We start from the raw sequence: 27,340 nt of genomic DNA on the forward strand, positions 1-27,340 counted from the left end.
TTCACCTGGTCCACGTGGGATTTCGAGAGGAGAAAATATTCACATATCCCAAGTTTCGCATGTTGTTGCTCGTTCCGTGCTGCCGTACCTGAAATAATGCGGTAATCTAGCACGTGGTAACGGCCTGCGTAGTGATCGTTCCGAGTGCAGTATTCTCCGAACGCCCTCATTTCATAGCAGCACCTGTTTGCTGTTTAAATGGTCAGCGGCTCCAAAATAAGCTCGAGGTATGTTTGCACTGAGATGCCATTGGGGTTTAGTTACATTTGTACTGAGATGCTCGTGGCTTTTAGTGACATTTGCACTGAGATGCCATTGTGATTTTTGATTTACAGTTTTGCTGAAAAGTTGTAGCATACTATACGCAGTTTTAGTGATATGGCCAGGGACTGCCGGAGGACCCCCGTTCCGTTAACAAACATTATTAAAAGGACATGAGAGGGATTTCTTTTCTTTGGTGGCGGTATTAAAACATAAAAATAAATCAAAATTGAAATAAACAATATTTACACAATTACGCAGAAAACGTTACATAACATTTGATTACAATTGATATATACAGATATCAGATGGCTAACCTTAACATAATTCTAGTACAAGGTATTTCTTATCCGAATCTAACGTATCAATCACAATTTATACTATATGTCTTTTCTGCGTATCCTATTTGGGCCTACAGCAGGGTCACTAACTGGTTTCAGATCCTTATCACTTAAACCACGCCCTCCTGTCGGAGTGCTCATGCGCAGAGGGCCCGTTTACCTTGAGGGTACTTCCCCCCCCCCACCCGGTTACCCCGTACGCCCTATTAACCACGCCCTTCCGTCATAGTGCGCATGCGCAGAGGGCCCGTTTACCGTGAGGGTATTTCCGCCCCCCCGGTTACCCCCGTACGCTCTATGAACTTCATTAAAGGGGGCCCTTGCATCTCTGCGCCCTTTACTGGCATCATTGTGCACGTGCGGGTTGGCCAAACAGCCTAGAGAAAGCGTGACTCCCCCCTCCCCCGCACCCATGTAGCCAACAGGCTGTAACTGCCCCTGAAGTTCTAGGAGAGACCACTAGTCCCTCCCTTTGGGCGACCCCATTCAAGAATTGCGCGCCCTCTAAGGACCTTAAATTTACTGCTCACCAATCATGACCTTACCGCCACAGGCCAGCATAGTTGACTGACTATCTGGCCCCCCACTACCCTCCTACACTGAAAGGTCATGCCCTGTCCTAAAACTTCACACACCTAGCCGTTATATTTTGTAGTCCGACTATCCGGCCCCCCTACCAACTCACTGCAAGGTCATGCCCTGTCCCTATACACCACTAACTAGGCAAGAAGATTCTCTGCAACGGTTTCATCCCCTGGTGTGGACAAATGGACGCCGTCTTTTAAGAAGCACAACTCCCCCCAGATGCACCCCTGGGCTATAGTCTGTTAGTGTCAAGCCCTAGCTTGCCTCACTAGTTTGTTACTAGGTATTTGTTTCCAGTGGCCCAATGGCCTCACAGAATCGCTTCTTCCCTATTGGAAGCTCTGGAATGTCTGCGCCAGGGTGTACCCTGGGCACCGACATGTCGACTCACCCTTCTACCCAGGCATCCAGGTGTACCCAGTCCTTCCCCACCCCCTTCCAAGTGCGGGATAGATATGTTAGGGCTGTCTGATTCAGGGAAAGTAGACCTGCCGCCATGGGGTCACCAGATGGGCTCAATTGATGGCATCACGCTGTGCCCAATAAGCCACGGCACCCCCAGACGCTGACAGTCATTGTTGGTGCAATTGGAAGGCTACCCAGGGACCCACAGGCCCCAAGATCTCCCACGGGCATATCATGAAGTCCATGAACCACCTACACCTGACCACTATGCTCTGGGAAATGTTTTGTGTATGCCTACCTCCTTACTATGGAATATCCCCACCACGCAGTGTCTGCTATTATGGCAGCTGGGAGCAAGGGCGCCGTAAAGGTAGAGTACTGTTTCCCAACAAGGGGTGCTGAGTTGTTGCATACGCCCATTACTCCTGGGTTTGGCCAAGCTGGCAAGGCACACTCCTGTGAAGCAGCGTACTGTTACATTACTACGGCTGGCACAACCAATTGGTAACGTACCTATACACAATCAATATAGTGCTGGCACCTGCTGAGCTCTCCCATAAACATACCATGTACACCGTGCACTATCTGCCCCTGACTGTTATGTTCCTGGGTTAAGCTCAATGCTAGCCTATCCTCCTACTACGTAGCATCCCCAACACCGTAGTGTCCGCTACGACAGGCGCCCGCGAGCACAGGCGCTTGTAATGGCAGATTACCGTTCCACGACAAGGGTGTTGATGTGTCGCATCCGCCCGCAATACCTGAGTTCTGGTCGAGCTGGAGGCCCTGGAAAAAGTACTACAGCCTCCTAGAGGCTGGAGGGGCAGCCCGTGGAGCGCGGACTCAAAGAGGCAGACTCTCGCGCTCCCCGGCCTTTTAACCCCTCATCCGCCAGGCCGGATCTAACCGGCCTGGCCTTCGTTCCACAGTGACCCAGAAGTAATTAGATCACTTCTGGGTCATGAGGGGACCCGGGGTCCAATCCATGTTGAGGCGCGCCTGCCGCGTCATGGTGACACGATAGGGCGCGTCTCACCACGAGAGCGGGTAGCGGGTGTGGGCCGGTGCACTCCGCCATACTGTAGCGGGGCCGATTTCGGCCCCTCCTTTCTCTTTTTTTGTGTGCATTATCGCGTCTTCCTATGTTTTGTGCTCAAAACTGGCAATAAGTTGGTGTGTATGCACCAACTTTTTGCCAGTGTTGATACATGGAAAACGAGAGTCCGCAATTAGCACACACTCGAAATTAGCACAACACAACAATCGACTCTCCAGAGGTGTGAAAAAGGCCGCTTTATTGAAGACCGGTGCACCTTACAAAACATAACCTTGGCTTTTGCTCACAAAACTCTAACTAGCTATATAGGCTTCAATTTTTGCGATTACCTATTTTGCGAACACATCTAGGCAATCACAATTCAAGTTGATGGTAATTTGCAAATCCGTAGAAAAATGCTCAAAATTGCATTTTTTAAAGTGCCATGGGGCGCATACACATGCTTTTAGGGGATGTGTGTGTGTGCCACATGTGCACACTTACCTTTTTTTGGGGGTGCATCAGGAGGGTCCTAAACCCCCTAGCACCCTTGCAATTGCATTTGCAATTTGCAAGTACCTATTTGGTAATCTCAAATTTAGAATGCTTTCCCATTCATTCCTAAAGGCCTCTTGCATTCTCTAATAGCAAATCACACCTTGGCCAGCCTTCACGCGACCCTGCTCCCACTCACCACCAGGACCTTTTCTTTGCAAACTTTTCCTTGACAGCTGAGACCTAGCCATTTTGACTGATGCCCGGTGGAGCTACCTCATGAGCTAAAGGGGAGATGGGCTGTGGATTCTGTCCTTGACCATCACCTACCCAACCGGTCTTTGGTCAAACCCTCCTGCGTCTCTCCTGACCTTATCTTCCTCTTCCCCCTTCCCCCTACCCACTACCCCCTATCCCTCTCCACACCACTCTTTCCAGCTACTGACCTTTGCCCTCACTTGTCCTTGCCCTTAGTTCCCACCCTGTTTATCTGTGAACTTCCCCTCGTCAATTGAGACCCAGCTATTTTGACTGATGCCCGATGGAGCTACCTTGTTTAGCTAAAGGGGAGACGGACCATGAATTCCCTTCTCAGCCGTCACCCACCCAGTCGGTCTTTAGACAGACTTCCTTTCATCTCTCCTGTCTTTTCTTCCCTCATTCTCCCTCTTCACATTGCCCCTTTCCCCCGTCCACTATTTATGTCTCTCCGTTCTCTCCTCTCTCAATGTATTGCTTATTCTTTTGGCGTAATGTGTAATTGTTTTCATTTTCTGTTACATTGTGGAACCTAATGTAAAGTGCTCTGATACCTTCGGGTCTAGCCAACGCTATATAAAACTCTATAAATAAATAAATAAAAATCTACGTATCCTCCTCCCCCACCTCTAAGGTTTCCCCCAAACACTGTTGCAATTTATTTAGCAGACCTCAACTTGATCAATAACTTTTGCCCTTTTAAAACCTTGTAACCTCTTCTGAAACTGTCTAAAGATCTATCTACTCTATCGATAACTGTTAGCCCTTGAAACCCTGTAACCTCTTCTCTACCTGTCTATAGATCTTTCTACTAAGAACATCCTGTCCTAACCTCATTACCCGCTTGTCCCCAACCTTAAAAGGAAACAGTAAAACTGGCAAGAAATATCTACCCAACACCACTCAGAAATATTCCCTACGACTTATCTGACCCCCCACCCCCAGGCCACTTCTAGGATATCTTCGTATGTCCAGGGCTACATCTAGGACTTCCTATATTTGTATCAGGTACAACTACATTCCAAAGTGAGACAAATGCACCCCACCATCTCTAAAAAACGACACCGCCGTAGACTTAAACTCTGGATGCTCTACTCTGCCCTGTCCTGACTCCCTGCAAAAAACCCTCATGTCCCTTTTTACTTTCCTCCTGGCATTCTCAATGTCAGTGGGCCTCTCGGCCCGCTCCAATGTCTTCTGGGAAAGAATTTGCTCCAAACAATAAAACACCCAGCCCACTGCTGTCTAATCTCCTCCAAATCCCGTTTCATCTGTTTCAGAAGGGACAAACCCTTACACACTACTAGATCATTTTCTGCCAAGAGAATTACTAGCACATCTGGACAAACATGGCGATGTAGTAACTTATTTAACAGGGGAAGAAGCTCATGCCAACTCATGCCCCGTTTTCCATGTCAACTGACTTTAAAAAATGCTGGGTCCAATCCTAGATTTACAACTTTCCCTTTTTTCTGTTAGTGTCTTTCTGCCCATTTGACGAAAGAGTGCCCGACTATTCAAATTGATAGCACCTCTGACTCTGGCCCTGCTATTGCACCTGAAAAGACACATGCGTGAGAAAAAGAATCACATATCCGCAGCCCTCCCCACTCCCCACTCCCCTTCTCCCCACTTTACCATAACTTTTATAACAGTCTGATGACCAACGTCCCAACTGCTTTAACCTCTCAGAGTCCCAACCCATCCTTGCTGCGTCTGAAGTCACCCCTATCCGGAAAGAATAAGTTTCAAAGGCCTCTGGTACCTCACCCAGAAGTTTTAAATAATGCCGCATGACCAATGGCAGCTGTGCAGACATCACCACTTGCCCTGAGGTTCTGTGAAAGACTTCCCCCACCTCCCCCTTTCCCCTCCCTGCAATGTACCCCTCTATTGCACTGGGCATATCAGAGGCTCACTGGCCCAAAGTACCACTCACTTCCCGACCCCCTTTGATCCGTCTTCGAGTGCGTGAGGAAGATTGTGACTGCGTCACTCCCATTTTCACGTCCCTGTACCTCACCCCACTGCAGTCCTGAAACCCCTTTCCTTCCCAACAACTCTGATACGCTGAATGCTCAAAATACAACCAAGACATTGACGCTGCAAATAAAACCGCTTCCTGCCAACTGATGCATATTCTTGGTAGCACCTTTATCATTCTGCCGAACATAACCTTTGTCACGGGCAACCTGACCTGCTGTCCCTTACCTGATTCCCTGGCCCAACCCTCTAGCATACACTTCCCCAGGTCACCTGCTGTTGGGGCATATCCCCACACTAACTTGCCCATGAACGCTATTCCTGCCAGCTTCGCCGCTATAGGAACCGTTGACAAACACCTCTCAATCAGGGCCAAAATGAACTGAATGACCTCCTCTTCCCTGGCCCACGTTCCAGACCTCCTCTTCGTACCTCCCTCCAGAAATTCCTGCCACGCTTGTCCGCATGCCCGTCTCGTAGAAACAACTAACGACCCTACCATCAGCTGCAGCATCGCTTTTCTCCTACGGACCACATCCCTTCGGGCACTGGCATCCTGTAAGAGTCCACATCCGTCACCAGCCCATGGAACCTCTCCCACTACAAATGAGTCAAAACATCCGCTATGTCATTGTCTATACCCGAGACGTGCTTTGCCCTGAACTGTATGTTGTACTTTAGGCAACTTAGCATGAATACTCTCATTAGCTTTAGGACTTGCTCATCCCCTGTGGACTGCCTGTTGACCACCAGCACCACTGCCATGTTGTCTACCCTGAAAGTGGCCCTTGTATGTGCTAGCCTCTGCCCCCACACTGTGACCGCTACCACTAAGGGAAACAATTCTAAAAAGGCAAAGCTCCTGCCCCCGCCCTTCCAATGTTGCAGCCACTCTCCTGCGCACCACTTGCCCTGCTAGTACAGCCAGAACCCGCATGCTCCAGCTGCGTCGGAGAATATCTGAACATCCCATTCCCACTCCTCTGGTGCGGACATGGGGATCCCATTGAATTCTTCCAGAAACCGGCACCACATTCGTAAGTCCTCTTTTTTCCATGTGGTGGTGTGGCAGCGTGAGGCCTGCCAATGACCTGCTCAGTCTCCTGCAAATGTCCGTCCTGCCTTAACCACCTTGCATGCAAAATGTAAATGTCCCATTAGCACTTGAGACTTTCAAACCGGCAGACCGAAATAGCGAGCGCTCTCGCGTCTCCTTTGAACTCTCCTTGATAAAGGGCGTTCACGCCCGAAATGCATTGGAGTTCGTGTTTACAAATGAACATGTATGCATCAAATTACCGCCATTGATATGATGTAAATATCAGTGAGAACTGCGATACTACTATTATGGAACAATAAAAACTTTACAATCTTCAAAAGAATAATTTTTGGAATCAATCCTTTTGATCCATGCCTCGTCAGGGGATGTATTTGCATGCTCATGCATACACCACACGTTCTATTAATTAAGCGTTGACGGTAACGCTACCCTGGAGTGCACCCACACTGTTCAATAACATTTAAAAGTCGATTCACTCTAGCAGTGCACCACCAATATCTCTCCTTCTTGTTAATCCATTAGCACTTGTACCATCCTAACCGTCACTTTCTTTTTGGCGAAAATGTAATCAATCAATAATCTCTTGTGCAATTTTTTATCCTCCGGCAACCTGGCCTCCATAGCCACGGAATCTGACAACACCGTGCTTGAACCTTGTCTCTTCTCCGGCGCCAGGGGCACACCCCATGTCCCCATGAGGTACTTAAAACTTGCCAGCTGCTGCTGGAAGTCCGTCGAACCAGGCCGACCCACCAGGAAAAAGTCATCAAGGTAGTGTGTCTCCATCTCCTTTCCTGTTTTCCAAGAGAAAACTCATTGTAAGAATGAACTGAACCTTTCGAACAGAGCACATGATATTGAACACCCCCTAGGTAAAGCCTTATCCACAAAACTGTTTCCATCCACTTGAATACCCAGCAGCTGAAAATCCTCCGGGTGTATTGGCAGAAACCGGAAGGCGGCCTTGATGTTGTATTTTGCCATCTCGGCCCCCTTGCCAACCCCTTCCACAAGGGCCCTGGCTACGTCCACTGAGTAGTACGCACTGATGTCAGGTCTTCTGATATGAAATCGTTCACTGAACCCCCTTTCAACCCTGACAAATCCTGAATTAAACAATACTGGCCTCTCTCCTTTTTTGGCACCAGGCCCACAGGAGAAATAATCAGATCCCTTATTGGGCTAACTGCGAATGGCCCCTTCATGTGCCCTTCTTATACCTCCTTTTGCAATTTTCCCTAAACAACTGATTTGTGAACCGCCTCCGCCTTCAGGTTCTCTGACCATCTTGCCAACCTCGGGCCCTCATACCCCAATTTAAAATCTTCCTTGAAACCTGTACTCAGTATTTGAGCATCCAGTTCTCGTGGGTAATGTGCTGGCCAGGACCCTAACATTCCAGTTTAATGGGTGTTTGAGCCTTTGCCCATGTACCCTGTACCCCTCATCCTCCCGTGCCTCCCACCCCCTGCTGTCTGCTATTCACACTCTGGTGTTGGAAACTCTGCCCTCCTGTGTGGCTCTGCCCTGCGTATCCTGCCCGAAACAATGTACTAATGGGAGCCTTCCTGAGCATTTTGAGCATTTATGCCGAAATCTGCAATATTCCCACAAGCAGTTTCCTTTATTAAAATCCCAATATGTCCCTGTTCCTCCCCCTGCTGACTTCGGAGTGTATCCCACTCCCCCCCGGGTGGGGTGACTTTGAAAGGGGTGGTAAACTAAAGGTCACCCACTGGCTCTCTACGTTGTCTTCTCAAATTGGACTGCCCCCATCCGTGTCCATCTCCCCCAGTTTGTCTCGAGGTCCCTTGGTAGTCTGGCTCAGAACTCTTCATCATAGTGTGTCCATGCGTAACCCCCGTTCATCAATAGTGCCCTCCTAACTACGTCCATGTATTTAAACAAAGACACAGACCTATCCAGATATTTCTCGCAGTAAACACTTGCGAAAATCAAAAAGGCTGCCTTCCAGTTCTCTATGGTCATAGGCACCCTGGGCCATCGTGATAACTCTAGCTCCTCTTCTTTTGATCCCTCCTTGGATCTCATTTCCCTATATAGGAGCTTCAACATGTCTACGCACTCTCCCTTCCAGATTATTTCTTTCATAGCTAACATGAGGTGTTCCCCCAATGGTTTTGTCGTGCTCATGTATGGCATTTTAGGCAATCTGACTTCCCTACTTTCTTTGCCTTCTTTCACTATACTTGTCACCCTCGCTTTTGTCCTCCCCTGTGCCTTTTATCGCTGCTGAGTCCTTCTGCGCCTTGTCGCCCGTTGTCCCCCCTAATTTGCCCTTATCTGCCTCCTTTTCCGTCTTCTGCCCTTATGTACCAACTTCTGTGTCCCATACGTATCATCCTTTACATAATTTGATCTTGTTTTTCCCTTCGTCCCTTGGGCTAGGTGCCCTACCCCGCCCCTCTTTCTTACCTGGCATCAAGGTCGGTGTCCTCACTGGGTCCGACCGCCTAACCAGTCGTACAGAGGGTTGAGTTACCTTAGGTTTGATCTGGAACTCTGCCTCCTGTCCTGCTTCCTGCAACACACTAAGCACAAAATTACTTGTCCCCCTCTTCTTCATTGACTATTTCCCCCTTCTCTAAATTATCCTCATCATAGTCTAATAGTATGTCCTCCCACTCCCCCTCTTCTTGTACTCTTTGTATCCCCTTGTGCCACGCATCTTGGATGAATTCCTCTAATGTACGCGGTGTAATCTGCGAGGCTCCTGCTGCCCTTCTGCCTCCACTTTCTTTTTCTGTATTGACTGTGTCACCGCCGCCCTAGAAGGCACCTCTACCCAACTGAGCTGTCGCCAAGACGTGACATTTTCGGACCTCCACTCCTCCTTGCCACCATAGTCTCTCACCGGGGTCCAGCTGGCTCCCGTAAACCCTGCATTCACTTCCTCCCGGTATGGTGGAGCCACATGCGACTCACCCGAGGTAGGCGCTACCGGTGCCCATCGATCCTGTAATGAAAATGGAAGGTATGGCAGGCCGTGGTTAGTATCCCTATCTGTCCCTGGTCCGGGCACCACCGCCAATACCCCCTTGACCTGACCCGCCTGTGGTTGTCTGAATAAACCCCCCTACATCTCCACCTCCCCACCTGACCTACCCTGCCCCTGACCAGTCCTGCAGAGTGACCCCCCTTATTGCCGGGCCCACCCCCTCCCATCCCTCCTACGCCCATATAACCTGGCTGGCGGCTGTCTCTCCCTCTCACCCCAGGTCCCTCCTCCTCCTCCTCACTCCATTATAACAGCAAGGCTAGCCTTCTCCCTGCCAAGAAAGAAATTGTTTTCTCGCCCACTGCCCCTCCCAAGCGCTCACCTACCCCCTGGGATCCCCTGCGCCACCCCTCCGCAGACCAATTGTCCCTCAAACCCCAGGGGGCCTGTAGAATTCCAATGAAGGTCAAACAAGGTAATTTGTATAGTGTATTTAGTAGCTTAAATACATTAAACTATCTCTTAACAGAGCCTGGGCCAACTGACTCCAAATGGAATCTGAGTCATGTAGAACCCTGGCCAATGGTTCTGCATGTCACCAATGGCCAGGATGCCACACATCCACTTTCGTCATACAAATTTTGCAAGTTACATAGTTATCAAAAGAATAGTATAACACGTTATGTAATTGAACTAAAAACAACATCAGTAACAAAATTGAATATCAGGAAAGATAAAAAAAAAATACAAAACATATACAATCCTAACAAAAATATCAAATTAACATGAGCGAACATTATGTCATGACAAATCCTTACACCAAGCTGGTTTGCACTTTAATCTTGAGGTGGCTTGATACTTGGTGTCATTATGGTTTTGTTGATGTAGAGAAGTGTTATTTGCTTCAGCAGATTTATCAAGGTTAGACCATAAGCATGTAGGCACCTTAACAACCTTGCTCAAACTCCACACATTCCCATCAGTTAGCTCTACAACCTGATGACCAACTCTGACTACTTTCATTGGTATAGAAAACTTAGATTCTCCAGCCTTTATTAATCTCCCCTTCTTCACTCGTACCCAATCACCAATATGAAATTGGGACAAAGTATCACCCCGCTTCAGAGATGACAGTTGCCTTTTATTAGATGGCCAACGACACTTATCATTGGAAACATTGGATTTGAATTTAGATTGATCAACTTTGTTTTTCATCTCTAACATCCACGACTGATTCAAATCACAAACAGCCTTTCTTCCCCTCATTTTGTCAAATGGAGACAGATCACCAATCACTCTAGGAGTAACCCTATAACTCCACCCCAAATCTTTAAGAATCTGAGAACAATTTTGTCCAGAAGATAATGCCAATTGTACACCCTCTTTCAGAACTCTTATCCACCTTTCGACAATTCCATTACTCTGTGGATAATATACCGATGTTTTCAAATGAAAAATTCCATGCTTAACCAAATAATCTTCCATTTGAGTGGATGTTAATTGAGTGCCATTGTCGGTAACCAAACACTTGGGAAACCCTTCCTTATTAAATACTTCATTTAAGAATTGAATGATTGTATGAGAATCAATATGATGCACTAATTTTATCTCTGGCCACTAAGATAATTGATCAATAAGAACAATTATATACATCAGACTTTTGAGCAAACAAATCGGAATAGCTGTGTCAAGAGAAACTCTTTCCCAAACTCCCTCAGGCCTTGATACAGGAGACTTTTCATACTTAACAACTTTTTGCGACTTATCACTCACAGCACAATCTATACACGATCTTACTTTTGACTCGATAAATCTGTCAATGGCTGGCCACCAAAATTCAGATCTTATTCTGTTTTTCATGCTCGACATCCCAGGATGTCCTACGTGTGCCAAACACAGTACTTGTTCCCACAAATCCTTAGGCACAACTAATTGTACACCCCGAAATAACATGTCATCATTAACTGACAATTCATTGGCCGCATACAAGTAAGACAATAACTCTTTATCTAAATATTTTTTTAACGGCCATTGAGTTGATATATATTTGATAACTTCTTGAATTTCCTCATCGATAGCACAAGCATTCTTCCATTCATCTTGTTTGATACACCCATTAGATACCATACAAACAGATATAACCTTTTCAGTATTCTCATCAGGAATAAATGATTCACAATCTTCCTTGACAGGTAAACGGGATAGACAGTCTGCTAAAACATTCTTGACCCCAGGAATGTACTCTACATTAAAATGGAAATCTTGCAGTTTGTACTGCCATCTTGCAATCCTTGGTGTAGCTTTACCGCAACCCTTTGTGGTAAACAACTCCACCAATGGACTATGATCTGTCCTAACCTTGAATACTGTGCCATATACATACTTTCGGAAATACTCTATACCCCACCAGCATGCCAGAGTTTCCTTTTCAAGTGTCGAATATTTGACCTCAGCATCTCATAAAGGTCTAGATGCAAATGCAATGGTAACTAATTTCCCTTTCTGATTTTGCCCCAATACCAATATTACTGGCATCAGTAATGATGACAGAACTACAACGTGTGTCAAATGTCGCTAATGCAGAAGTTGAAGATAATTCTTTTTTAAGATTTGTAAATTCTGTAGCACAATTTTCACACCAAACAAATTTTTGATTCTTTTTCATTAGACACCTCATATTACTAGTCTTACCTGAAAATAAAGGAATGAACTTGGCGTAATATTCAGCCAGACCCATAAAGGATCTGAGCTGATCTTTAGTATGAGGCTCAGGAGCTTCTTGAATTGCTTTAATTAAATTCTGCTTGGGTGATATACCTTTGCCACTAATGTTATGACCTAAATAGTCAACAGAGCTCCTTTCAGATTTGCATTTTTCTTTAGTAAGGGTCATTCCACAGTTCTGTAATATGCTCAGTACTTTACATAATGTTTCAGAATGGTCTTGCTTATTGTTTCGAATAACCAAAATATCATCTTGGAAATACAATGTATTTTTTACATCTTTAAATCATTTTTGCATCACTCTTTGAAACACTGCTGAGGCTGAAATCAGGCCAAACGGCATCCTTTTGTACCTAAAATCACCCTCAGAAGTAATAAAAGACGTGTATGGTTTACTATCTTCATGCAAAGCAATCTGGTGGTAGGCATTAGATAGGTCCAGAGTTGAAAATACAGCAGCCCCTTTCAAAACTGAAAACATCTAATTTATATTGGGCAACGGATGTCGATCAACCCACACACACTCGTTCAAATCCCTCAAATCAATGCATAATCTGATTTTTCCATTAGGTTTGTGCACGACAACGACCAGAGACAACTACTCGCATGACTCGATCTCTTCAATTATGTCCAAACTGCACAATCTATCCAATTCTTCTTTAACCGCTTGTCTCATAGCTAGAGGGACATTTCGGACCTTATGGACCTTGGGTGTAACATTTTGTTTCTGAATAATCTTATGAACAAAATCTTTTAGTAAACCCAGCTTAGCTGCAAAAACGTCTGGATATAATTTTTCCCACTCAGTTACCTTATCATCTTGGACTTGAGTAATACAATCACTGTAACCTGACACTTGTTTAGGATGGTTGGGATCTAAGGTGATGAGCAGATCCCTTTGTTGTGGCCATCCTAGTAGACAAGAACCTTCTTTGGCAACATACACATTAGCAGTTATAGTAATGCCTTTAAAATTGATTCTCGCAACAAAATAACCCAAAACATCAATGGGTCTGTTCCCATAACCAATCAGTTTTATATCAGGAGGCAATATTTTAATGTTAGGAAAATTCTTAAGGTAATTATCATCACTGCGTAGTAGCTTGTAAACATCGTACTGAAGATGTCAGTGACACGGTTTCTTTCAAGAAGAGAAATCCGCTTGGTCACTTGACTCGACTTGAATGTCGCGATGAGCTGAAATATTCCTGATCTGCCACGAGGAATTCGGGCAGCGCTCCAGGCTCTCAAAAGGGTCGTAGTACCAATCGTCGCCAGTGTAGAATTCCAATGAAGGTCAAACGAGTTAATTTGTATAGTCTATTTATTAGCTTAAATACAATAAACTATCTCTTAACAGAGCCTGAGCCAACTGACTCCAAATGGATCTGAGTCATGTAGAACCCTGGCGAATGGTTCTACATGTCACCAATGGCCAGGATGCCACAGGGCCCTGTCCAATCACCCCTGTATGTCCAGGGAAGCAAATGCCTCATCCCTGGGCCCCTGACCCCCCTTTGCCCCTCCCTCCTCTTTCTCCCCTTGAAGGACCGCCTGGAGCGCCACAACCTTCCTCCCCCGGGTGTCCCCCTGCCTGCCAACCCTTCTTTTCAGACCCCGCCTCCTCCACAGCCCCTTGCTCTCTCTCCTCATGAAAGGACATGGAGGTCTCCACCTAAACCCTCTTCTGGCCCACCCACTCGACGGCACCCTCCAGGACCCCATGCCCCCGCGGGTGCTCAGGATACTGGAATGTGGCACCCACGGCGGTAACCGTCTCGGGCCCTCCTGGTGCTTATGTTCGCTCCCCGCTCCTCCCTTCCCCTCCGCAAATGGAAGGGCAGAGTGCCTCGCCGCGCTCCTCTCCCCTTGTCCCCGCAGCCCCTGCCACCTACCTGCTCTGACTTTTTCCAGGCCCGGTCCTCAGCGGAGAACACGCCAGCATCGTGCGGCCACGCCCCCGGCCGTGTGATGCAGCAGCCGGGCTGCCTTCTCACCATAGTCCCGGACGAAGTCCATACGGCCGGCCTCCGCAAGGTGTCTCATCGCCTCCTGTACTCATGTGTCCCCCCACCACCAGCACCATCAACAAATTTGCCTTAAAACCTGCCTAACTAAACCTACACTGCAAACGCTATCCGCCACTAAAAATGCACTGAAAAACCTTTCCCTGAACTGGACGGTCACCATGTCACCTTCCAAAATGGTGACATGGAGCCCGAAATGGCCGGCTATGTACCCCCTTCCTGTAGCCCAAATGAAGCCCAAATAGAGCCGAATTGGGCCAGGACCGCACCACCCAGTCCAAAAACTCTGGGGGGCAAGCCTCCCTGGGGTTGGCCGCCCCCAATGCCCCATTATTGAAACAGTTGCACATCAAACTTTACCTGGCAAACTGCCTTACAAAACAAAACCTCACTAAACATCACATGTAATTAACCAATGCCCCCCAACTCCACCCCTGTGCCCCCCCCAAGCCCACCCCACAGCTATCACATTTAAATGTAGTACATTTCAACATTTAAAACTTTATATTTCCCCTACAACCTATGACTGCATGTATGAACCCCTAAGCAACCCAACGTCCTAAAATGAACCTTGACCTACCTGCCAACTCTCCCTTTGGACATGGTTCTCCAACTGGCAACCCCAACCAAACTTCTGTCAAGTCCTGTAAAACTCTTGACACTCCCGCAGCACAGATAAAGAGAGCCCGCTAACTTTTACTGCATGACCCCTCTCTAGACTGTTGTTAGAAAGCCTCATCTTCTGTTATTCAGAGTCCTAGACAAGGCCTCTTTCAATTCCAATAAATATAGGTCTATGCCGAAGCACGACAAATGCGCACTGTAACAGCAGAAAAACTCCCTTTCCTCAAATAATGACAAATTCTACCGAAGACAGTGTGTGTGCTCTGTCAATGGCGCTCTGTCAATGGTTTGGTTGCCCCCCTCCAAAACCTCCTCAGGATAAACTCTGTTCATAAGACAAAGCAGCTGGCTCAATTCTGCTTGATTTGTAGTAAATCCTTTTTCATGGTCTTCATTAACACCACACCCTTCTCCTTCATCAAGTCTTTTTCACCTAAGTGAATGATCAACACATCTGGACACCTACCACCCTCTAGCTTGCTGTTTAGACACATAGCCAATTCTCTCCAACACATCCCACCTTTTCCTTCCAACTTAATCGGAAACAAACGTTTATTTAAACCCAAATTGGCCCTGTAATCTGTCTGATGAGCTTGGATCGCTGCCCACTTTATGAACGAATGGCTCACCATGAGATGGACACATCTTCCGCCGCCGGGCCTGCCACGGAACCTGGAAGAAACAAAAGAGCAGTAAGATTTTCATAAAGACTGGCCCCCCAGCCGTCTTTCTTCCCCCAATACCCACACATAGCGCCTATAGCAGTTGGAAGACCAACACCCCAAGTGCATGATGTTCTTGTGCATCCAGCCCAGTACCCCAGCCTCTGTTGCCATGCCAGTGCTGAAAGAATGTGATCCAAAACCAGCAGGGGGCACCCTCAACCTCACAAAAGATTTTGGTAATACCTATAACAGCTGAAAAGCGGTGATCTTCTTCCCAGATTTGTGACTGAAAACCAATCCAGCGCTGGATCCGCTGCATAAAGCCCATTGCATCCCCCACATTACCGGGCATTGCCTCGGGTAACCGCCCACGTGCAAGACTTTGCTTCTACCCTGTGCTCTTTCGTCTGTCTTGGACCTATGTAGCCAGACCTCCAATCTAACCATCTGCTGAGAAACGTCCTCCCTCAGCACCCCTTCCTGGCCCCTGCCTTCCAACAATTCTGCCACCAGGAAAGCACCAAATAACATCCACGAAATAAGGACTGAGAACAAGCAACATTCTGACTCTTCGCTGCAGATCCGGGGTAACTGCCCCAAAACTCTGCATAGTAACTCCCAAGTCATCGTTCTCCTTGTCTGCCACCCACACCCCAGTGCTCTCACCCACCCTTCAAGCATCCTATGCCGCAACTCGCCCTCTGAAGTAGCATATCCCCACAAAAATTTGCCAATGCATGCTATGCCTGCTAGTTTGCCTGTGATTGTGACCAGAGACAGGCATTTGATAATCAAATCCAGTATAAACGGTCTCATGTCCACTGCCTGCAACCAACATTCCTCCCTGCGCTGTGCCCCTGAAGCCAAGAACTCCATCCATGCCTGACCATAAGCTCTCTGTGTGGACTTTATGAGGAACCCTCCCACCAGTTGTACCATCCCGTGTTGCATACCAATCACCACTTCTCTGGCATGAGCATTGTGTCCCTGTCGGCATACTTGGCCTACCCATGGAATCTCCCTCACTGTGAACGACACAAAGCATCCTCAGTGTCATTGTCCACACCTGGCACATGCTGTGCTTTAAAAGAAATGTCATGACACAAGCAACCCAGAACAAATACACACACCAATTTCAGAACCTGCACACCCCTGGCCTACTGCCTGTTCACCACCTCCAATTCAGACATGTTATCCACTCTGAATAGCATCTTCCTTTGTGCCAACTCTGCTCCCCACAAGGTAACTGCTACAACTAAGGGGATCAACTCCACGTACCACCTGCCTTGCCAAAAAAAAAGAACAAAACAAGTCCCCCTGCTGAATCGGAGAAAATCTGTACATCTCAGTTGAAATCATCCTGCTGCACCAGTGGAATTGCGTTAAAGGAGTGCAAGAAAAAACACAACATCCGTGGATCCTCCTTGACCACTGCCGTGAGCCTTACATGATGATGAGGTAAAGAGGGAACCAGCCCCAGCCTTCTGCAAAAGGTCCTGCCTGCCCTTACCACTCTGATTGCAAGTTCAGGTGACCTAACAATACCTGGACCTCCCTCACTTTCACATTTTCTCGAGTGAGCATGAACTCCAACAAACTTAACATCTTCTCTTTTTTCTCCTGGAGCAATCACAGTTCCATGCGACCAGAGTCAATTTCAATGCCCAGAAAGGATGCCACTGTTTGTTGACCCACTTTTTTTTCTTGTGCTAAAGGCACCTCCCGGTCACCAATGAGCTCCTGGAACCTTGCTAGTAGTAATTGGCAGTCGGCCGAGCCAGGTGCCCCCCAAAAAAAAAAATTGTTCAGGTATTGGGTTACCACCTGAAGGCCTGTCGGCCATGTAAACAGCTACTTACAGAAGGAGATGAAGTATTCAAAAAGGCCCATGCAATGGAGCAACCTATGGGTAAAGCCATATCTAAGTACCCGCATCCTTCAAATTGTAAATCCAAGAGCTGAAAGTCATTGGGATGCACCGGAAGCAGTCAAAAAGCAGACTTCACATTGCATTTTGCCATTAGGGCCCTGGGCCCGCAGTCACCACCAGTAACATGGCCACATCAACGGAAGAATATGACACCGAAGCCACTTCTTCTGCAATTAAATTATTCAGAGACCCCCCTTCTGGCCAGGACAAGTGCTGAATGAGGCAAAACTGATCTTGCTTCTTTTTGGGCACCATCCCGATGGGAGAAACAATCAAATCCTCTATCTGTCAATCGTGACAGGGGCATGCCATCCTGCACTCCGAAATTTCTTTCTCTAATTGGTCTTGTACAGCCCACTTATGGACTTTTGCCGACCTCAAGTTATCTGCCTACCGCTGCACCCAGAGGCCCTTATAACCCAAAGGAAAACCTCATATGAACCCCTCAATGAGAATCTTTGCTTTCTCCCGATGCCCGCAGAACCCAGCCAGTACGCTAACCTACCAAGCTTAACTGGAGTACGAGCCTTTAACACCAGATCCCTGGGCCCTCTCCCTCACTGATTGCCAGAAAGCTGCTGCTGCTGGTGTGGCCACTGCTGGCCCCCTTACTACTGTCATTGACTTGAGCCCTGTCCCTGATTGCCCTCCACAGACCTAAAACTATTTGGGAGGGGATGCCTAGCCGTGCACTTGGAGCACTCGTGGTGGAATTTTCAGTATTTCTGAGTCGCAGCAGGTACTCTCTGTCCCCGGCTAGTTTTTTCCTGGGAAACCAACCCTATCCCAGGTGCAGCGCCCCATGAAAGCGGCAGTATATAATTGGCAAACCACTTGCCTTAAAGATGGTTTTACCCAGCTTTGCTGCCCCCTGTGATAGTGCTGCCACAGGTTTGAATCCAACTCCCCCACTTCAACTCAGCGTTCCATGCCAATCACACCAGAATTCCTTGTCGTACTGGGCCCATGCATAACACCCCCCGAGTTGGAGCTTCCTAATAACATCCATGTACTTGAACATGTGAACGCTCCAGATACTTTTCTCAGTAAACACTGGTGTAAATTAAAAATGCTGCGGTCCAATTTTTGATCATCAGAGTTACTTTGGCCTCTTCGCTATTAGCTCATATTCTTCCTCATTCAAAGTCTCGTCAGAGCCCACCTCTCTTTGCAGAAGCTTTAGCATGTCTACGTACTGACCTTTCCATATCCGTTTCTTAGTGGCTAGCATTAAATGAGAGTAACTTCTTTACTTTTAGTTCCTTGCTCTCCAGCCATTCCTTCTTCTCTCCTTTCTCTTGTGGCCCCCCACTACCTGCCCCTATGCCACTACCCTTTCCTATCCCCAGCCACTCTTCTTTCTCCCTATTTGCCTTCCTGTTTTTCTTCCATGCCCACACCCATGTCTCTGACATACTTTTGCTAACACAGCCGCACCCTAGCCCGCCCTGGAACACCCGCATCTACACCTCTGAATCCCATTACTGGACACACTTCAATGGCCTAGGCCTTACCTGGCTCCAAGGACTACAGCTGGGCCTTTCCCGAGGGACCTTTGCTCCTCCACCAACCTATTCTGCCATTCCATGTTTGCCTGTAACACACTGGACATGCCATTAGTTGCATCCCCCTTCCCTGCACTACCTGTCTTTTCATCCCACACATCTCCTTCCTCCAGGCTTTCAACATCCAATTGCAACACTGCGACCCCTAGTAGGCCCACCACAATTCCCCAGTTGGGGCCCACACCCACATCTTGCCTGTAAACCGCTACTGGTCTAGGAGTGGTAGGCCTACGTGTGTGCTAAGGGGGACTGAAATAATCCCACCTTGTCACTTCATCGACTCTACTCACCTTTCTGTTGCACTGCGATTGCTGGAGGCCGTTTGAGACCTTCCATCCAGAGGAGCTGACGAGGTTGTTCAGGACATACTTACTTCTGCCTCATAGAGATCCCTCAACGATGTCAGCCAAACTGCACAGGGCCAAACATCTCTTCCCCTTGATGCTTGCGAGCCACTCCCAGCTCTACTAAGTCTTGACCTCTGTGCCATGCCTGTACCTGTAACAGAGATGACAGGTCCGGTGTGCTGGGCCTCTGCGCCTTCCACAACTGCTCCGCTCCCTCTCCCATTTCCAATGCCCCCCCTGTTATGCCCTGTCACCACCTCCGCTTCCTGGCACAATTCCCAACCCAGTTCCCTTCTCTCTCTATTGGAAAGCTTGGTTCCTCTGTAAGCCCTGTCCTCCACCTCACCCTCCCTTCCTACGTCCTCCTCTACCCTCTATTCCAACATGGCTGCAACTAAAGCTGATACAGGGCCCGTGACTGCCCCCGACCTTGCTCCAGCTTTACTGGGCTGACAGACTTGAGAGGTTCTCACAACCACCCCAGGGGTTCCCCTCTCCACCCCGCCTCCTCCCTCAGCCCCCATCATCTGGGACCTCTGTGCTGCCGCTTGTAACCCCTCTCCCCTGCCCAGGTTGTAATACAACTCACCCACTATGTCCTTACCCCTTCTCCTAACTCCTTCCATGGGAGCCCTACTCTTCCTGGGGCCTCACCGACTGAACCACCCGGTGAGTACCCAGCACAGGGGTCCACCAATTCAACCCCAGCTCCTCCCCCCCAGACTTCCCGATGAGGGCCTCGCTACTACCACCTACCTGTTCACCCTCCTGCCGTATATCTACCGTAAAATCCCCGGTCCTGTACAGATGAAATTGACGCTGTCTAACCACTGCCTCTTTAAATTGGAGGCCGCGAGCAGTGGTTGATGAGCCAGAGTCGGTGCCTACTCCTTGACTCCCTCTCCATGTCACTCCTCTTCTCCTCCGAAGCCCTGCCCCAGAATCGATAGGGGCACTCACAGGCGTAGCAATCTAGCCCCCCCAGCCACCCACACTTTTTCGCCTCTCTCCCCAAGGGCCTGCTCTCCTGGACACAGAGTGACCCCTCGCACTTACCCTGATCGGGGATGATGACGAACCCGCCCTCTATTTTTAGGGTGGCAAGAATGCCCCCACTGCAGCAGTCACCCGTGCCAAAGTCGGGTGGGCCAGGCGGGGCACGGACGCTGTGGCCTCCCCACCGACCACAAGGTCAAGGCGTCCAACCTTCTTAAGCAGCCGCATCGCTTTGTCCACTTTTCTATCTGCTGCAGACATAATCCAACAGCTATTCACCACAAAATGGCATAGGTGGGACTTCGCAATTCTAACTGAAACCAACTACACAAAGGCGTAAACCTGAAAATCGACTACTTGCTTCCTGTCACCAGTTCACATGTACGGAAAATGGTGACAGGGAACCCAATGGAAAACTATTTATACATTGGGCTATGTTGAGCAACCAACCTGGCACAACACAAAATGGTAGTTTCTGGGCTGCACCACCCTCCAAATCTGCCCTGGGGGACAGACCTCCTGGTGGTTGGCTGCCCCCCAAATCTCCCTTGTGTATATTTTACTGGCCATGTCCGACCTAACTTGGGCCTCATGCAGGTGCTGTTCCTTTCAAAAAAGTAATTTATTTAAGAGTAAGAATTTATTTACATGTTTATTTGTATGTACAAGTTGATATGTTTCCAGCCTGCACATATGTTATTCATCACTGTTGTGATATCTAGCCATAATGAAAGCCAGCTATATCCATGAGTATTATATTACTACGAGGAATGTACTTATGCTAATGAAAAAAGTAGTCACAAACCCAACAGAGTTGGCTTTTGCAAGGCACACATGGACAGAAGCACCCTCAATTATGAACCACATGGCACACAGGGCATGCACAACGAAATCAATACATCTACATACACTCATTTTCAGAGGTCAACAGATATACATGCACCAATGCGCCGCAAACAACCATACCGATAGCAATGTACACATATCAAAAACCATTCATAACTGTACAAGGGAGGTAAATAAGGATGAGGCTCAGTGGGGCACAGGGTGAGGTTCTAGTGGGGAGCCATGTTTATGCACATAAAGTGAACACTAGGTGATGTGGGCCGGAATGGGACCGAAAATAAGCCCATGTGCCAATATATAAGTGGCCTTCATCAGCGAATCAGACAGCTAGAAAAGTAGTGTCCATTTGCAAATTGGGGCAGTTTTAAGCAGGCAATGTTTGCGGTAATGCCAGGGAAATTAATAGTTTAACTTGTCCCACCAGATCATACAACAGTCGACAAGCTGCTTGAAAAAACAGTTCACACACTGTTGATACAATTAAGCTCTTCCTACACTGACTGATTGACCTATAAGCCACTCCTTTCTGGATGTCCCCCAGGAGACACCGCGTCAATACCACTCTGGGGATCACCAAATGATATATGCACAGGGAAGCCCTAAATCACAGGGAGCCCTGAATCACAGGGTGATGTGCATCATCGGAGCACTGGGTCATGCAGCTCATGGAATTAATAGGTGCTGTGCATTAAGATTAGCTAGAAGTTGTTCATCGGAAAAGCATTAGATAATGCACAGTGTAGCGGAACACTCAGAATTATGGGGTATGGTGATATGCTGAAGGGTCCTATGGTGAAGTACATTAGGCCATCAAAAATAGTGATGGATGGAATGCTTGAATTATTCTTAGCCATTCAGCAATCACTCTGGGCAACACCCCCAATCCATTGTTGTTTTTGCCCACCATGCTACTTCTGTTTGGACCCAACCTTATGCAAATCTGTCTTGATCCTGCTCCAAAAGGAACAGGCCAGCCCAAACTGCCAGGCCAGGTCCTCCTTGTACCGGAACACAAGCAACAAAGGACGATTTCTCTCTACTTTCGGCTCATCAGCCAGATAAAGCTTGGGTCCGGTGGCACAGTGAGCACAAGATCCATGTCTGGCCATACCCATCACACTTAGGGCATCAACAAATGGGGACATGTCTATGTGGCAAGTTATAGACCTTTGGCTGGTCCAGGGTATACTGCCACTAGTATTTTGCAAGATGACATTTTTAAGCCTATATGCATAAGGGTATAGGCAACACTACAAATCCCAGCATGCAGAGTTCAATAGGCTAAAAAGGCTGAAGTGGCAGAAGGTGTCACAAACAACAGGAACCACTTGCCAACTATGGACATGGACATGGAGAAACATATTAACAAATAAAAACGAAAAGTCCCCCTTTATGTGCCAGATAATTATGAAATGTTTTTATTTTCATGCTTAAAATGCCTGTTTTTGCTTTTGGTGCATTCTGAACAAAATTCTGCACCTTAAGTAATATATTTTGTATTTTCGTTAACTGTCCTGATGCAATTACATTAGCTATTGCAACATCTAATAAGAATAAAATGGTAAGTATGAGTGCAGTCATCATTTATAAATTATCACATCAGCAAGGACATAAAATACTTTTAGTGTATTTATTAGGGGTGTATAATGCGCTTTACAAACCTATGTGTAAAGAGATACTGCAATATATTAAATATATACATGCATTGTTTTGAATAATCTCACTCTCCAGGGCTCTTTAGCGGAATAAATATGTGTACTTTTCCTTCCAAAACAATAGACATCATGCAATACGTTTTTTAAATGAGACAGCAGAATGAATGCATGCAGCTGAGTCGTAGATTCACAGAACAAGTCTCCCAGCAGAACTTGTAGTTAGAACATCAACATATTTAAAGTGTTACTCTCTACGGAAGAAAGATAAATATCCTGAAATATATATATAGAGATACACAGACCTGGCTGCACCAACATTGGTGAAAACCGAAGACTTTCAACTGAAGTGAGTGATATCAAGCACTGCATTTGGCACAATGCATGTGTGCTGGTATGCCAAGCATTGGTCTCCCACCCCCTTGTTTTGAATGTCTCTTTGCGATGTAATTGAGCTGACAAGCTCTTTGGATGAACCTGCACTCTGTGAGTAGTAGAGACTGTGAGCATCATTGCCAGCACAATCACATTTAAAGTGTTACTCTTTACAAAAGGACAAGCATCCTGAAACACGTCTAGAGATACACAGTACTGGCTACACCAACAGTTGTGAAAACTAAAGGTTTTCAACTGAAGTGAATGCGTTCAAGCATTACATTTGTGCAAATTGTGCGCTAGTATGTCAGGCAATGTGCTTCCACGCCCCTTGTATTGTAGTTAGAGGTACATAGCGCATAGATATAGCCCTTCAAACTGAATCTGTGACTAAATAACATACTTTCTACAAGTGTAGTATCAATTAAAACAGATACTCTCATTGAAACAATGCTGATGATAGACAAGACTCAATTTCTAAAGTATGAACCTGTCAACTTAACCAACTGCAAAGCCAGCAATTGCACTTCTGCTGATATTGCGTCCATTAGGCCTTGACAAACACGATTGCACCCTCAACTGTAGTCATAACATACATTTTTCAGCCTTGTTAATTTTTGTTTTTGGCATTGCTGATTTATGTTGTGTTCTCTGTGCTACCATGCCTCCATTGTCTGGCCAGTGTGGGTGTGCGTGTGTGTGTGTTTGCCATAGGCCACAATTTGCTTTTGTTCCCCAAGGCATGTGGCCAGGGGCCATTTTCTATAGTCAGTGTCCATAAGACTGCATGTGTTTGTTTGTTCCCTATGCCTTCTTGCTTTTTGTTCTGACAATGTGGCTGGTGGCCATTTTGTGTAGCCAGTCAGTGTGCTTTCCCCATATGCCTGCATGTGTTCTTTGTTGTGGCCATGCCTTCTTGCTGGTTGTTGTGACCATGTGGCTGGTAACCATTTTGTGTAGCCAGCCAGTGTGCTTTCCCCGTAGGTCTGCATGTGTACTTAGCTAGTTCCCCACACCTTCTTGCTTTTTGTAGTGACCATGTGACTGGCAGGCATTTTGTGTAGCTAGTCAGTGTGCTTTCCCCATATGCCTGCATGTGTTCTTTGTTTTCGAGGCCTCCTGCTTCTTGTTGTGACCATGTGCCTGGGGGCCATTTTGCGTAGGCAGTCAGTGTGCTTTTGCCATATATCTACTCTTTGTGTCCTTCGTCACTACATTCTTCCGTTTGTTCTCTGTTTGTGGCCATGCCTTCTTGCTGGTTGTTGTTGTTGTTTTCCGTGTAGTTTTTCTTATTGTACAGGAAAAATGTTGCACAGATTAGTACATTTTCTCCTTGTTTTTTAAATAAATTTCCAATATTGATTTACGTGGCCTAGTCTGTCAATGGGCCTTCCACCCAGTAGGCCTAGTTCTAGTCATGTGTGCATGAAACAACTGTGTCTGTGGTGTCTGTTGGATTGAAACATTATTTAGGCCACAGATGGCAATGGATTAAAATACAAAATGTATTTTGTTTGTGGTATGTAATGTTTTTTTGTCTCCTGCAAACAGTGTATAGGTGCGGTGATGCCTTTGGAGGATGTGTGTTGCTGTAAGAAATTTTAGCCCTGTTAATTTTTTTATTTTTTTATTGCTGAATTTATGCTGTGTTCTCTGTGTATCATCTAGTACATACCTACCGGAGTGAAACAACATGCAAACACCGTAGCATCACTAATGCCCCTTTTCCTGTAGGCAATTATCCATTTAACTCCGGCAAGAACTGCAGTAATATCATGAAAGATAGTGTGATCAACCGCAATAGTATCACACACAATGTTAAGAACCTCATTAATTGTAGGACCAACAATATGATCTACCTAATTGTCTGCCCTTGTAACGAAGGAGACATTGGGGAGACATCACGATAAATAAAAGTCAGGATCACTGAACACAAATCAGCGATCAGGACAAATAAAAAAACAGCGCCTTTAGTGGAACACTGGATGGAACACAACCACAAAGTTGATGATCTGATATGGTGCGGCATTGAAGTGATTCAGATCACATGAGTAAAAGAATAAAACGTGAACAATTCAACATGTCACTGTTTAATACGTACAAAATGGCCTTAATAATAAAGAGGAGTAGGAAAGATTAGTATAATTGCATTTATATTGTAAGGGTCACAGAGACCCCATCGTGAACAATTGAGGTTCTGATTAAATTAGATTAGAAGAATAGTATAGGACCCTGTTTGGTCATTAATACCCTTTAAAACCATGCCTTGGTTATACAAAGAATAAGTTGCACGCAATTTTATCTTAGCTCCTAGGAGCCAATATACCACTCTAAGATGGCGGAAATTGGAGCACATGTCTACAACGAGTTTTTAAGATTAGGGAAAATTAATGTCCCCCTGACACGCTGTGATACTCAATCAGTGTACGCCAATGACACTTAGAATTTTTCAGCATTATAAGAAATAAGGATTAGAATACCACTGGATTACAGTTACATATATTTAATTACAGTATCTCTGTGCGTAGCGCAATTAAGGTCCACTCAGGGAGACGCAACATTTAAAGATGGCCGCCGCTTACAGATACAAGTAGAATGATTCGTAACTTGTGGGTGAGATTATTAGTACATTGCATCTACCTACCAATGTGAGTGTTTATGCATTCACTTCCGTACTTGATTAAAGCATGTTGCACTCTTTACGAAAATACGAGCATTGTGGTTAAAATAAACGCTGTATTATCAGTGAGGATGGTGAGGATGGTGATACAGCGTTTATTTTAATCACAATGCTCGTATTTTGGTAAATCTTCGCCTTCATTACCAAGGTTTTCTACTTCTCCCCTGCCAGTGAGCTTTCCACTCTGGTTTTCGGCTTCCTTAGAGCCGACTTTTTAACAGATAATGATAAGGCCCTAGTTGACCTTCTCCTCACCGCTGCTGTAAAGATGGTCTTGAGACGACTTTTTAACAGATAATGATAAGGCCCTAGTTGACCTTCTCCTCACTGCTGCTGTAAAGATGGTCTTGAATAACTGGAAAGACACTCGTAAAGTCTCCTTCATATGCTGGAGAAATTGGGTAACCAATTTGAGAGGTGCTGACAACATCTCACTCCAAAACACCCCATGGCGCCCTTCTCATAGACAACTGTGGGTCTCGCTTGACAATTACTTCAGTACACAGAAACCTCCTTGAAGTCACCATACTCCCCTATCCCCAGGCCCATACAACCTCACACTCCAGCTTCTGGGCCTGTCCTGTATACATACACTTGCTCCCTCCACCCTAATCCAGCTGACCCAGTTACCTCCGGCTCGGGTCCACCTGTGGGTCACTCGTCTTGTGCCGATGCTTCATATATGATGTTTATGTTCAAGGATACACTGATTATCACCTTCGTATTTTTTTTTTGTATACCTTTTTGCTCATTCTTATTTTACCCTGCTCCCCCTTGATTGACATCGCCCATGCAGATTTTGTGCCCTTTTTTCTGTTCTGTAATGGCTCCTCATTTTGCTGTTATCCATCAATGTCGCTTATGTCCTTACTGTATGTTCTTTTTTGCTCTCTGGAAACAATTAATAAAAAGTTTTGAACAAAAATAAATAAATAAACACTGTATTCATAACAAGTTTAAAACGTTTGAGACTCTACTTCAGACAGCATAGAGAGCCATAGTAGCTTATTTAAAATTTGCATTCACTTCCGTACTTCGACTAAAGCATGTTGCGCTCTTTGTGTAAATACGCGCAATGCGGTTAAAATAAACTCTGTATTCATAGCAAGTTAAAAGCGTTTGAGACTTTACTTCAGACAGCATAGAGAGCCATATTAGCTTATTTAAAAAGTGAGAGCTGTTTCTTAATTTTTAAGCTCTAACATGTGTACCCTCAATATTACAGTGTCTCTAACAGACAAAGAAGGTTTACTGATTATTAAAGTTGTAAGGTATGAAGTTAGAGTGGCATGTATGGCACACAATCTTTTAAAACATTTTTTAGATCTATGATGAGAGTTATAGAAACAATGATTACCTCTTCTGTTCTGTAGGCTCTATCATTGTGGCCTGTCGGTGGGACAAAAAGCACCACCGATTATGGTATCGAAACATAATCCAACTCACTATGAGGTACTGCATAATACCATATAGTCTAATAACAACTCAGAGGGCGACGCTACAGAATCAATCCAGCTATCAAGCAA

The sequence above is a fragment of the Lissotriton helveticus genome, chromosome 2_1 (assembly GCF_964261635.1).
Source record: "Lissotriton helveticus chromosome 2_1, aLisHel1.1, whole genome shotgun sequence".
Taxonomy (NCBI): domain Eukaryota; kingdom Metazoa; phylum Chordata; class Amphibia; order Caudata; family Salamandridae; genus Lissotriton; species Lissotriton helveticus.